Source organism: Schistocerca serialis, chromosome 7 (genome assembly GCF_023864345.2).
Source record: "Schistocerca serialis cubense isolate TAMUIC-IGC-003099 chromosome 7, iqSchSeri2.2, whole genome shotgun sequence".
NCBI classification, from domain to species: Eukaryota; Metazoa; Arthropoda; class Insecta; order Orthoptera; family Acrididae; genus Schistocerca; species Schistocerca serialis.
The window spans coordinates 525,634,515-525,646,573 of record NC_064644.1 but is presented as its reverse complement, the minus strand read 5'-3'; the positions used below and the strand labels follow the sequence as shown (position 1 = coordinate 525,646,573).

The 12,059-nt window shown below is 39.8% G+C and overlaps 1 long non-coding RNA gene across 2 annotated transcripts in view; it reads left to right on the top strand.

Annotated features, from left to right (window-relative positions):
- The window catches only part of LOC126412768 (uncharacterized), a 464,306-nt gene that overhangs the window by 416,619 nt on the left and 35,628 nt on the right, over window positions 1–12,059 (top strand). The window contains exon 1 of one of the 2 annotated variants that reach the window (XR_007575337.1): window positions 4,648–4,769. The exons of the other annotated variant lie outside the window; for it this stretch is intronic. This is a non-coding gene — a long non-coding RNA (uncharacterized LOC126412768). Of the gene's footprint in view, window positions 1–4,647; window positions 4,770–12,059 lie in introns of those variants that run through there. 2 annotated transcript variants of the gene reach the window in all.

The window sequence follows — 12,059 nt, the reverse complement described above, 5'->3', positions numbered from 1 at the left end:
TTCTATTGTTTCCTTTACTGCTTGCTCAATATACAGATTGAATAACGTCGGGGTGGGCTACAACTCTGTCTCACTCCTTTCCCAACCACTGCTTCCCTTTCATGCCCCTCGACTCTTATAACTGCCTTCTGGTTTCTGTACAAATTGTAAATAGCCTTTCGCTCCCTTTATTTTACCCCTGCCACCTTCAGAATTTGAAAGAGAGTATTCCAGTTAACGTTGTCAAAAACTTTCTCTAAGTCTACAAATGCTAGAAACGTAGGTTTGCCTTTTCTTAATCTTCCTTCTAAGATAAGTCGTAAGGTTAGTATTGCCTCACGTGTTCCAACATTTCTACGGAATCCAAACTGATCTTCCCCGAGGTCCGCTTCTACCAGTTTTTCCATATGTCTGTAAAGAATTCGTGTCAGTATTTTGCAGCTGTGACTTATTAAACTGATAGTTCGGTAATTTTCACATGTGTCAACACCTGCTTTATTTGGGATTGGAATTATTATATTCTTCTTGAAGTCTGAGGGTATTTCGCCTGTCACATACATCTTGCTCACCAGATGGTAGAGTTTTGTCATGACTGGCTCTCTCAAGGCCATCAGTAGTTCTAATGGAATGTTGTCTACTCCTGGGGCCTTGTTTCGACTCAGGTCTTTCAGTGCTCTGTCAAACTCTTCACACAGTATCTTATCTCCCATTTCATCTTCATCTACATCCTCTTCCATTTCCATAATATTGTCGTCAAGTACATCGCCCTTGTATAAAACCTCTATATACTCCTTCCACCTTTCTGCCTTCCCTTCTTTGCTTAGAACTGGGTTTCCATCTGAGCTCTTGATATTCATACAAGTGGTTCTCTTCTCTCCAAAGGTCTCTTTAATTTTTCTGTAGGCAGTATCTATCTTACCCCTAGTGAGACAAGCCTCTACATCCTTACATTTGTCCTCTAGCCATCCCTGCTTAGCCATTTTGCACTTCCTGCCAATCTCATTTTTGAGACGTTTGTATTCCTTTTTGCCTGCTTCATTTACTGCATTTTTATATTTTCTCCTTTCATCAATTAAATTCAATATTTCTTCAGTTACCCAAGGATTTCTATTAGCCCTCGTCTTTTTACCTCTGCTGCCTTCACTACTTCATCCCTCAGAGCTACCCATTCTTCTTCTACTGTATTTCTTTCCCCCATTCGTGTCAATAGTTCCCTTATGCTCTCCCTGAAACTCTGTACAACCTCTGGTTCTTTCAGTTTATCCAGGTCCCATCTCCTTAAATTCCCGCCATTTTGCAGTTTCTTCAGTTTCAATCTGCAGTTCATAACCAATAGATTGTGGTCAGAATCCACATCTGCCCCTGGAAATGTCTTACAATTTAAAACCTGGTTCCTAAATATCTATCTTACCATTGTGTAATCTATCAGATACCTTTTAGTATCTCCAGGATTCTTCCAGGTATACAACTTTCTTTCATGATTCTTGAACCAAGTGTTATCTATGATTAAGTTATGCTCTGTGCAAAATTCTACAAGGCGGCTTCCTCTTTCATTTCTTCCCCCCAATCCATATTCACCTACTATGTTTCCTTCTCTCCCTTTTCCTACTGACGAATTCCAGTCACCCATGACTATTAAATTTTCGTCTCCCTTCACTACCTGAATAATTTCTTTTATCTCGTCATACATTTCATCAATTTCTTCATCATCTGCAGAGCTAGTTGGCATATAAACTTGTACTACTGTAGTAGGCATGGGCTTTGTGTGTATCTTGGCCACAATAATGCGTTCACTATGCTTTTTGTAGTAGCTTACCCGCATTCCTATTCTCCTATTCATTATTAAACCTACTCCTGCATTTCCCCTACTTGATATTGTATTTATAACCCTGTAATCACCTGACCAAAAGTCTTGTTCCTCCTGCCACCGAACTTCACTAATTCCCACTATATCTAACTTTAACCTATCCATTTCCCTTTTTAAATTTTCTAACCTACCTGCCTGATTAAGGGATCTGACATTCCACACTCCGATCCGTAGAATGCCAGTTTTCTTTCTCCTGATAACGACGTCCTCTTGAGTAGTCCCCGCCCGGAGATCCGAATGGGGGACTATTTTACCTCCGGAATATTTTACCCAAGAGGACGCCATCATCATTTAATCATACAGTAAAGCTGCATGTCCTCGGGAAAAATTACGGCTGTAGTTTCCCCTTGCTTTCAGCCGTTCGCAGTACCAGCACAGCAAGGCCGTTTTGGTTAATGTTACAAGGCCAGATCAGTCAATCATCCAGACTGTTGCCCCTGCAACTACTGAAAAGGCTGCTGCCCCTCTTCAGGAACCACATGTTTGTCTGGCCTCTGAACAGATACCCCTCCGTTGTGGTTGCACCTACGGTACGGCCATGTGTATCGCTGAGGCACGCAAGCCTCCCCACCAACGGCAAGGTCCATGGTTCATGGGGGGGCTAAGTGTGAAAGGGAACGTCAACTTCATATAAATTATTATCAGTTAAAGTTTTTATTGCTTTTAGAGTCAAATTGTAGATCATGTTCTGAAATGCATGAACTTTTGGTTTCTGTGTTAGTGTATTTGCTCTACTCTGTGTTAAGCTCCATGTTACTATTTTCTTGCATAGACATTTTAGTAACCTTCCCTATTTTCGCGATAACACTAATATAAGTAGAGAATGCTTAAAAATTTTGAATGTATTATGATCTGAAAGGCCATCTACTCAGTAACAGTGTTTAACATTCATGCTTATCTGAATCAATAATTGACATGCATACAAAAATGCAACATGACTTCACCATTACTTATTTCATATCACTAGAACAGCCATCTTGTGACTAAAGAATCATTGAATAGTAGAAATTATATTATTTGAAGTTCTTAATATTAAACACTGCACACATGTGAAAGACAAGCAAAAGAAAACTGTCATATATATCTTACATAGTGATGTGTTGTAGATTCTGGAGAACAGTTCCCTTTACTTCTTTTTTTATTTTCGTCATAAATTATTTTCTTTCCTTTTATTTATTGTCTGCCCTATTCAGTTGTTCTTTAGTATTTATTCTGCAATAAACTATCTCCATCAATGTATTGGACATGAAACATAGAACAGACAATGTAAGATATCTGTGATGCCTCTTGCTTTTGAACTGAATATTAAAGATTGGTTGTATTTAACTACTATCAGGAAAAACGGGGTGGTAACTGGCAAAATGAGTGACTGTTGGTTTGTTGCTAGTAGTGACCATTAGGGTGAGAATAATGATCAGTAATTCAATGCTACGTTTTGGTCTGCATTGCTGTACTTCTTTAAAAGGTACCAGACTTTGTAATTCTGATTTAGAGTAAATGCAGGTTCTTTTAGTGATCATGTGATGTATATTCAAGTCTGGAGCAAATGTGGCTGATCAATAGCATCACCATTTTAGTTACATCCAGCTTAATTTGATGCTCACCGTTACAAGAGGTTGCAAAAACATTTAAAAATCAAATTTAGCAAAAGGTATTATGACAATACCAATTAGAATCTTTCAAATAAATATTATTAGTGAAATTAACACAAATAAAATTCGAGACAATCTTATAATAACACTTCAGAGAAAGAAGGCCAACAAGAAAACGTAAAGAGGAATGTGACCAAGATTTTCGAATTGTTTTTTAAATATATCAAACGATATTCCGATCAACTATTCTATATATTCTACAAAATTTTTTAATACTGTCGGAGAACTTACTAATTTTACATTTTTTTTGTATATATTGTTGTATTGTAACATGGAAGATAAGGTGGAGTGCATGATCTTCGAGCATTCAGAGGGAGTGGTAAGTGTTTGGTGGATTCGGACTCTAAACTACATTGGCATGAGAAAAGGATCGGTAGGATAGAGACTTTGTAGGTGTGCAGTGTGGTGGAGGATGCAATCTTGATGTTGTGTTTTTGGTAGGTGAGGTTCCATCTCAGTTTGATGTTAGGGATTAGTCGGAGGAGTTTTGGTGTGTTATTTAGTCGGATAAATGGGTCGTAAATGTTGATGTAGAAATCATGAGGACGGAGGGTGTGGATATTTTGTCCTATAATTATCTTTGCATGCGTTTTGGAAGGCTGTGTTACAGGAACCACTGTTTTGCACCAGCGAGTGAACTGGATGAAATTGAGTTGCAGGGATTGGTCGGGTTCGTAGTGGGCAGGGTTTACGGCTATGAAGGCGGTGTCATTGCGGCACTGGAGGAGGTGGGCAGGAAGACTGGGGTTAGGTTTATTGGCAGTGTAGGGGCTACACAGGAGTGGAGAAAGGACTGAGCCTCAAGCTACATCTCTGCTGAGTACAACTGAGCCTTTGTGTGTTTGTTCGAAAGTAAGGAAGGCCATTAAGTAGTAAACTTTTGCTTCAGAAACACAGCAATTTGTTTCTTCTGTCAGTGTCTGTGTAAACGTATTAGTTATTATCTACGAAAAGGTTAAAGCGTAACAATGGAAAGCATTAAAAATAGTCATTATTTGTACAGCCGCCATATTCTGGCGCACAGTACACCTGTGTGTGGCGAATGCATACACAGGAGCTTCGCAACTGCATATGACCGTGTTCGCCGAAACTGGCTGCAAGCTCACGGAGAAGAGACTGCGTGCGAGCAAAAAGGAAGCTCCAAATGACGTCATCAGCGTACGGAACTCCGCACGAGGAGACAGGCTTTTATAAAGAGCAGGTGACGCTACAGCTACCGCAAAGCGCAGTGGCCACCGCAGCTATGAAGTCGCACACACTGGCTGTCCTCGGTAAGTGAACATGTCCTCTCGTTAAAACGTAGCAGTACGTCTCTAGTGCCGCGTAAAGCGATAAACAACACACGGCATGGAAGTTGCTTTTCTTTGCTGTTCGAGTTCGATATTCTGCACCATAATTTCGAATGACACTGGAGAATGATTCACAATAAAACAGCCTTCAGTCAAACTTCAATTATTCTTTCCGAGCACTCATTTCTTTATCTCCAGACGTCGGTAAATTCTCACAGATTCATCGATTAAAAATTCCTCCTGGAGATACAAAACGTAGCCGTTAATCCTCAACGTGAAAGTGACTAATGGCAGTCTGATATTACACGAGATTTGTTTCCCCCTTTTATCTTCAGATGTCTCCTCTTTAGTCCAAATAATACATGAAATATCCACTCATACATGCTTATGTATACAAGATAATCAAAACAACACAAATACTTAAGATCATCTTTAAGGACGCCTTTTGAATTCTTCTATTGAGACGACGTCTAGTCTCTAATTGAATTCCGTGTAGTGTTTCTGGATGTACTGAGTGACTCATCATATGACGGTGATAATAAGATGCTAAATGATTGTAAGACCCTGCGTGTATAGCTGTCATGAGTTTTCTTAAGTGTGGCAACTAGAATGTTTTTGGTGAGTATAATTTTGTGAGCAAACTGTCGCAGTTCATGGTTCTGCTGATATCTCCTTGCATGTAAAAATAATTGAAATAAAAAGGGGCGTAGCTATTGATAATAATCCCGTTAGTTCAAATACGATCTAGAAGACGCATCACCTCTGACGTTAGAAATGTGTCTCAACGCGTTTCTTGCCAATTAAGATTCATTTTCCGTAGGGATTGCTCCGTAACAGAATTCAATTTGTTGAGTGGTGGGGGAAAAAGGTATAGCATCTACCGAAGAACATCTCAATACATTTTTGATGTTGTAGCTCTCACTGATCCGGTGTCCGTATCAGTCCCCCATTAGATGTAGAAGTTGGTAGCTTTATTATCCTCCAGTCCCCAGTCCCTCCCCCGCGCCTTCGTCCAGTATGCACTATTGTAAACGTATTGTTAAATCCACGGTTGGAAGCCACGCTGCAGACACTCTGGAACACAGGCGACACAAACTAAATTCAGTGACACGAAATGATTGGACTCGCTGATGAAATGATTGAAATGGAATTACATCTTACGATACCAGTAAAGTACGCTCGTAAAATGCCGATCCTCATGAATACGTCATGACTATCGGTCCGACACATATTTCCCATACTCAGGACATATTCATTACAATTGCCATGATGCATGGCTTTGTGAATTTGGATGAGACCACTCCCTAAGTTAAACTCTTGTTTCGTCATCACTGAAGATGTTAGCAATTTATGAACATTCCTCTCGTATCGAACCAAAAGTGCATGTACAAGTGCCATGCTTTGTGTTTTGTTCTTCACGGCCATGTTGCACGAAGTTTTCATTAAATGACTGATTCGGTAACTATAAGGTACAACGTTACTCGGGCGTCATTGGTGACTTCTGTTTTATAGGCTTTAGGTCGCGATTCAAGGTGTGTTTTCCTGCCTGACATTAGGTCTGCCAGTGCTAGACAAATCATCAGAGGCTATAAACACTGAGAAAGCAGGATCATCAATGAAAAAATTCAACAAACTGAACTGCTTATACATATCCACGAAATAGTCGGTTCGTGACGTCATCAATGGCTCTCAGAAACCACGTAGTCGTGCCGGTGAGTGTTGCGAAGTTTGCAGAGGCGGAGAGTTGGCACTGTTTGCTTTATTTAGCACTGAGAGCCACAATTCGTTTGGTTTCATTTCATCTTCATTTCTATTAAAGTTTGTGCTTCTGACTTCCTATGGCCTCTCTGTACGTACTGGCATTGTAAGGATCACATCTCGAAAAAACCGTAATATAGGAGAAACGAATTTGTCGGTTCCCTGGTGCCAGTGCATGATGTGATACTGCCAATTTGTCAGTATTTCCCAGAGAAACAGCCTTCGGAGTGCGACCTAAACCTATAAAAGAAAAATGACTAATGATGCAAATACCGACCGTGAAAGCCTGTATTGATACTCAGCCATCTATGGAAGTTCCAGTGTAAGTTGAGGAATTGTGAAACCAGGATTATGTAGAAGCTTTTCAGTCCTACGACCAACTCGTAGTTCTTTTCCCTGCAGGCTAGGCTCTTCCATTCTCTCTTCGTACGTCTGCGGGCTTTCCCGGTTTTAATCGTTTTCTTTACAATTCCTTCGCTCGTCACGTAACGGCATAGGTAAATAGAACACAGTGGCGTGCTGAATGCGAACTGGGATGTATTTGATCAACATCAGTCATACGAAACCCAATTTCCGCCTTCTCCCTGAAAGACGTGAATGAATGCAATCAAACCGATGCAGGTTTTACTGACTTTGAAAAAGCATTGACACGAACCCTAATTAAAGACAGTACGTTCTTATGGCATATCAAACTATATTCGTGACTGGACTAAGGATTGCTTGGCAGGGCGTACACAATACGTTATCTAGGGCACAGAGTAATCGACAGACGTAGAAGTAGCTTCAAGAGTGCCTCAGAGAAGTCTGTTGGGACATTTGCTTTTCGTGTTGTATGTTAATAACCGTACAGGCAATAACAATACTGTGGTGTAACCGCCAGACACCACACTTGCTAGGTGGTAGCTTTTAAATCGGCCGCGGTCCGTTAGTATACGTCGGACCGGCGTGTCGCCACTATCAGTGATTGCAGACCGAGCGCCGCCACACGGCAGGTCTAGAGAGACTTCCTAGCACTCGCCCCAGTTGTACAACCGACTTTGCTAGCGATGGTTCACTGACAAAATACGCTCTCATTTGCCGAGACGATAGTTAGCATAGCCTTCAGCTACGTCATTTGCTACGACCTAGCAAGGCGCCATATTCAGTTACTATTGATATTGTGAATCATGTACCGTCAAGAGCGACGTTCATCATTAATGGATTAAAGTTAAGTATTCCACCAGCTACGTCCGTTTTTCTAAATTCTAATTTCCTTGTCCTGTTCCAGACCTCACGCCAGCCTGCGTGAGCTAAAAGGCGTGCCTTTTGGCCTCCTCTAGTAACACGGTGTTGGCTCTCCTGCCAACCACAACAAATAGTAATCTCAGACTTTTTGCGGCTGATGCAGTTATCTATAATGAAGTACTGTCGTTAGATGTTGACAAGATTTCAAAGTGGTGGAAAGATTTTCAGTTTGCTTTAACTCTTAATAAATGTAAAACTGTGCACTCCACAGAACGGAAAAACGTATCAGTAACTTAGTTTTGGTATCAGTCAAGCCATACAAATACATGGGTAACAATCTGTAGGGATATGAAATGAAGTTATCACATAGTTCGAATCATAGGTAAAGAAGATGACAGACTTCGGTTCATTGTTAAGATAATGAGTAAATGCATTCAGTGTACAAAGTGGATTGTTTACAGAAGACTGATGTGTCCATCCTCGAGAATGTGGCCCCATATCAAACTGAAGACACAGGACATATTGTACATGTGTAAACAAGAACAGCAAGAGTGGCCTCGGGTTTGCTCGAACAGCGATACAGAGATGCTGAGAAACCTGCACTGGCAGACTCTTTAAGACAGACCCCAAACATCCAGCGAAAGGTTATCAGAATTACGTGAAGATTCTGGGTATGTACTATGGATCCCTATGTATCGCTCGTGTAGGGGCTGCGACGACAGGTTTAGACTAATTACTGCAGGCACAGAGGCATTTGAGTAGTCATTTCTCCTATAATTCCTAAGCGAATAGAATGGTGAGAAAACCTACTACTTGGTAGAATTGTAGGTAATCTGCTACGCTCCTCACAGTAGTTTGCATAATGTTGACCGTACGAAAATACTCTCGTCGGCACAACGATGGGGTCTTTGGTTTGTTACGGGAGATGATTGAGCGGAACTTCAACATATTAAATATTAGTTCACTTTATTACAATATGGATATGAAGATTTACTAAACTTTGTACAATCCATTTCCTCAGGCATGTTCTAAGTATTTACAACTGTCTCTTAGTGTTAAAGTATCACGTGATACACACAAATTTACAAGACTCTCCACTTGGGAACAACTGACATGCACGTTAATGTTCTGCCAAAGACATTTGACACACTGACGGCCTACCTAAGACGATGCTGTCCACTTGATCACTGACTGCCAACTCGGCCCAGCGTTCCTCTGATCAGTCTTAAGCAGACCGTCGATTGCGGCGACATAGCGAACCTATAGCACAGTAGTCTCCGACGTGGGTGTAATTACCCCCTGAGGGGTAAAATGAAATTTTCTGAGGTGTAAAAACCAAACCATTCGATTCTGTTTCAGTCACGAAAATATATGACTTACAGAAGATCATTACTATTATCACAGTTTTGAAAGACTCTAATACTGATTGTTTAGGTCATCAATAATTACTTTTTTCGATGAATAGCATTAATGCGGTGGAGGTTACAGGTTCCTCACAAACTCCATTCACTACACACATGTTGTGATTTGTCCTCTACATCGCTGATGATAAAAGTGAGTAGCCAAACAGGCAGAAATTTCCAAATTAGATACCGAGAACATACCATAAACAGTGACACAAACCCATCTACAGTATTTAACCATGTAAAAACTGAAAATCACAACATAGACAAGAATAAAAATTCGATGCAAATTCTCCACATAACACAAAAGGCCCAATGTTGAACTTTCTGGAAGAGATAGAAATATATATACACACAGAAAATATCCAGAAAATTTTTTAAAAGAACAAACCGATTTAAATCATATAAACATTTTTGATAATTTTGTTGAAATTATTGACCACGGATAATTTCATAAAACGAACACCAATATACAGCTGCAAAGATTGTACTATCACACATCTTCATAGATTTATAAAAACAAATCTGTAGCCATGTAACATCGCTGACATAACTCATAGAGTAAATATCTCTGGAGTGAGCATTGCGTTCTGCGCATGTTGTCAACATTAAACCAGGATTGTCACGTGATCTCGGGACTTCGCTGTGCCTGTGTGCTTTCTGCAGCGTTTGAAGTTTATAATACCAAGAGTTTTTGTTGTGTTTCACAGTTTGTTGATAGTGTAAAAGCGATGGTGAATTACGTTGTTGCTACGGATGCAAATAAAAATATGTGAAAGGAGGGATAGTAACTTTTCATAGGTACATTCCATATAGCTCTAATTATAGTTTTCATTTTAGTAAGAGACACTGTATACGTTTAAAAATTTCGAGACGCATTATAATTAAGACTTGATTCTGTAGACCTATTTTTCTAAGATTTTATGACTATATAATGGATATTACGGCTCGTACAAAAGCTTACAAACAATCGCTTCCTCTCGTAAATCTGCTAGTGGAACAGGAAAGGGAAAGGTTTGTTGTTTCAGTAAATACTATCCTCCATGCATTTATCAGTGACTTGCCAATTATGTATATAGATTACTCCGTGTACTACTTATTTAATGAACTGGGAGCAAGTACTTAAAATGCGTAAAATAAATACCTCAAAGTGCCACCAGTAAGAAAAATTGTGCTTTAGGTTGCAAAAACGAGAAAATAAATACGCAGATATACAAGAAAAAAGGACGAATTAGCAGGGATATAATCGCTAATGTGTGGTAGATTCGGTGTTTTTCGGACACTTGCGAAAGTGCTAACGTACTGTCAAGTCGTTTTGCAGGACTATCACTGCAAAAATGTACTTCAGGCTCTGTAATACTATAAAGTGCGGTATCATACCAAAAACTACCAAAAATCGAGTGCATCTGAACTATGACACCTATCGCAAAGAAGCTGAATGTAATATCACTTGCCCTTAAAAGTTACGTAACTGGTTTATTCCCAGTATCAAATGGATACTGTTAAAATGTCTGCGCAACATATATAAATAATCCACGACACGTACGAAAAGAATCCGTCTGTACTAGGGATGTAGTGACATTCTAAATATACAGGTCGCTATACGAACACACGACGTCTCGAGATCACGTGACCAGGCCGGCAATGTATGTTGACAACACAAAATCTGTCCTGCTCATGTGAGTGCTCACTCCAGAGATATTTACTCTATGACATAACTCGAAGCTGTCAAACTTACAAAATGTTAACAAGATCTTAAAGATACTGGCCAACAAAGAAAAATTCCACTGCTCAGACATTAGTTGGCGAGGAATTTATAATTTCGCCTGTGCTTTGCTTAAAAACGCACCAAGTAAGATATCTGACAGCAAGAGCGTCAACGACGTAATATGGATGTAAGTCTTACGCCAAATATACGGAATAATTATTTATTACGTAAACTCACGGATATATGATCTAAGTACCGTACTAATGTTGCAGAGTGCTTGAATATGGCCTTTGAGCCGAAATAGGCCTATAGCCAATGAAAATAAAGTCACAATAATAACTGCTACACAAAGCAGAGTTTTGGCTTAATGTACGCATAATGTCCTTACAAGACATATATAACGCTGCAAGCCCAGAAGAATTTAAAATTATTATTATTATTATTATTATTATTATTATTATTATTATTATTATTAGGGTGGTTACACGCAAAACATTAACAGCCTGAAGCCGAACAGTTTCTGCCAGTTCAGAAGTAAGGAGTGCAGCAATGAAGTGATTTACGAACAGTAGGTATAGTGCACGTAGCTGAGCTTGCTTTATTTTAAACGTGCAGTGTGTAGACCAAGCAAGTGAGCAATAGTGAGGAGTAATGCAGGAGAACTATATTTTGTAACAAGTGTGTAGCCTCACTGTGGGTAGTTACGAGGGTGCTTTGAAAAGTGCTCGGAACGGAATAGAAAAAAATTACTTAAATCATTGAAACTTTTTTTATTTTTCAATATTGTCTCCTTGTAGATTAATGAACTTGGTCCAACGATATTATATTGTCTTCATCCGATCTCGAAAATGAGTTTCCTCCAGGACTGCAAAATAGCTGTCAACTCCAGCTATCAATTCTTCGTTTGAAGTGAATCTTCATCTACGAAGAAAAATTTTCAGATTTGGGAAGAGATGGAAGTCTGACGCAGCCATATCAGGTGAGTAAGGCGGGTGTGACAACAATTCATACCGTAGTTGGTGTAATTTTGCATTGGCGACGACACATGTGTGCTGCCACACATTGTCTTGATGGAAGATGACTTTCTTCCTAGCTGAACCTGGCCTTTTTTCGCGTATCTTGTGTTGCGATTTGCCCAGGAGGTTAGCATATTGTTCTCCAGTAATTGTTTGCCCAGTG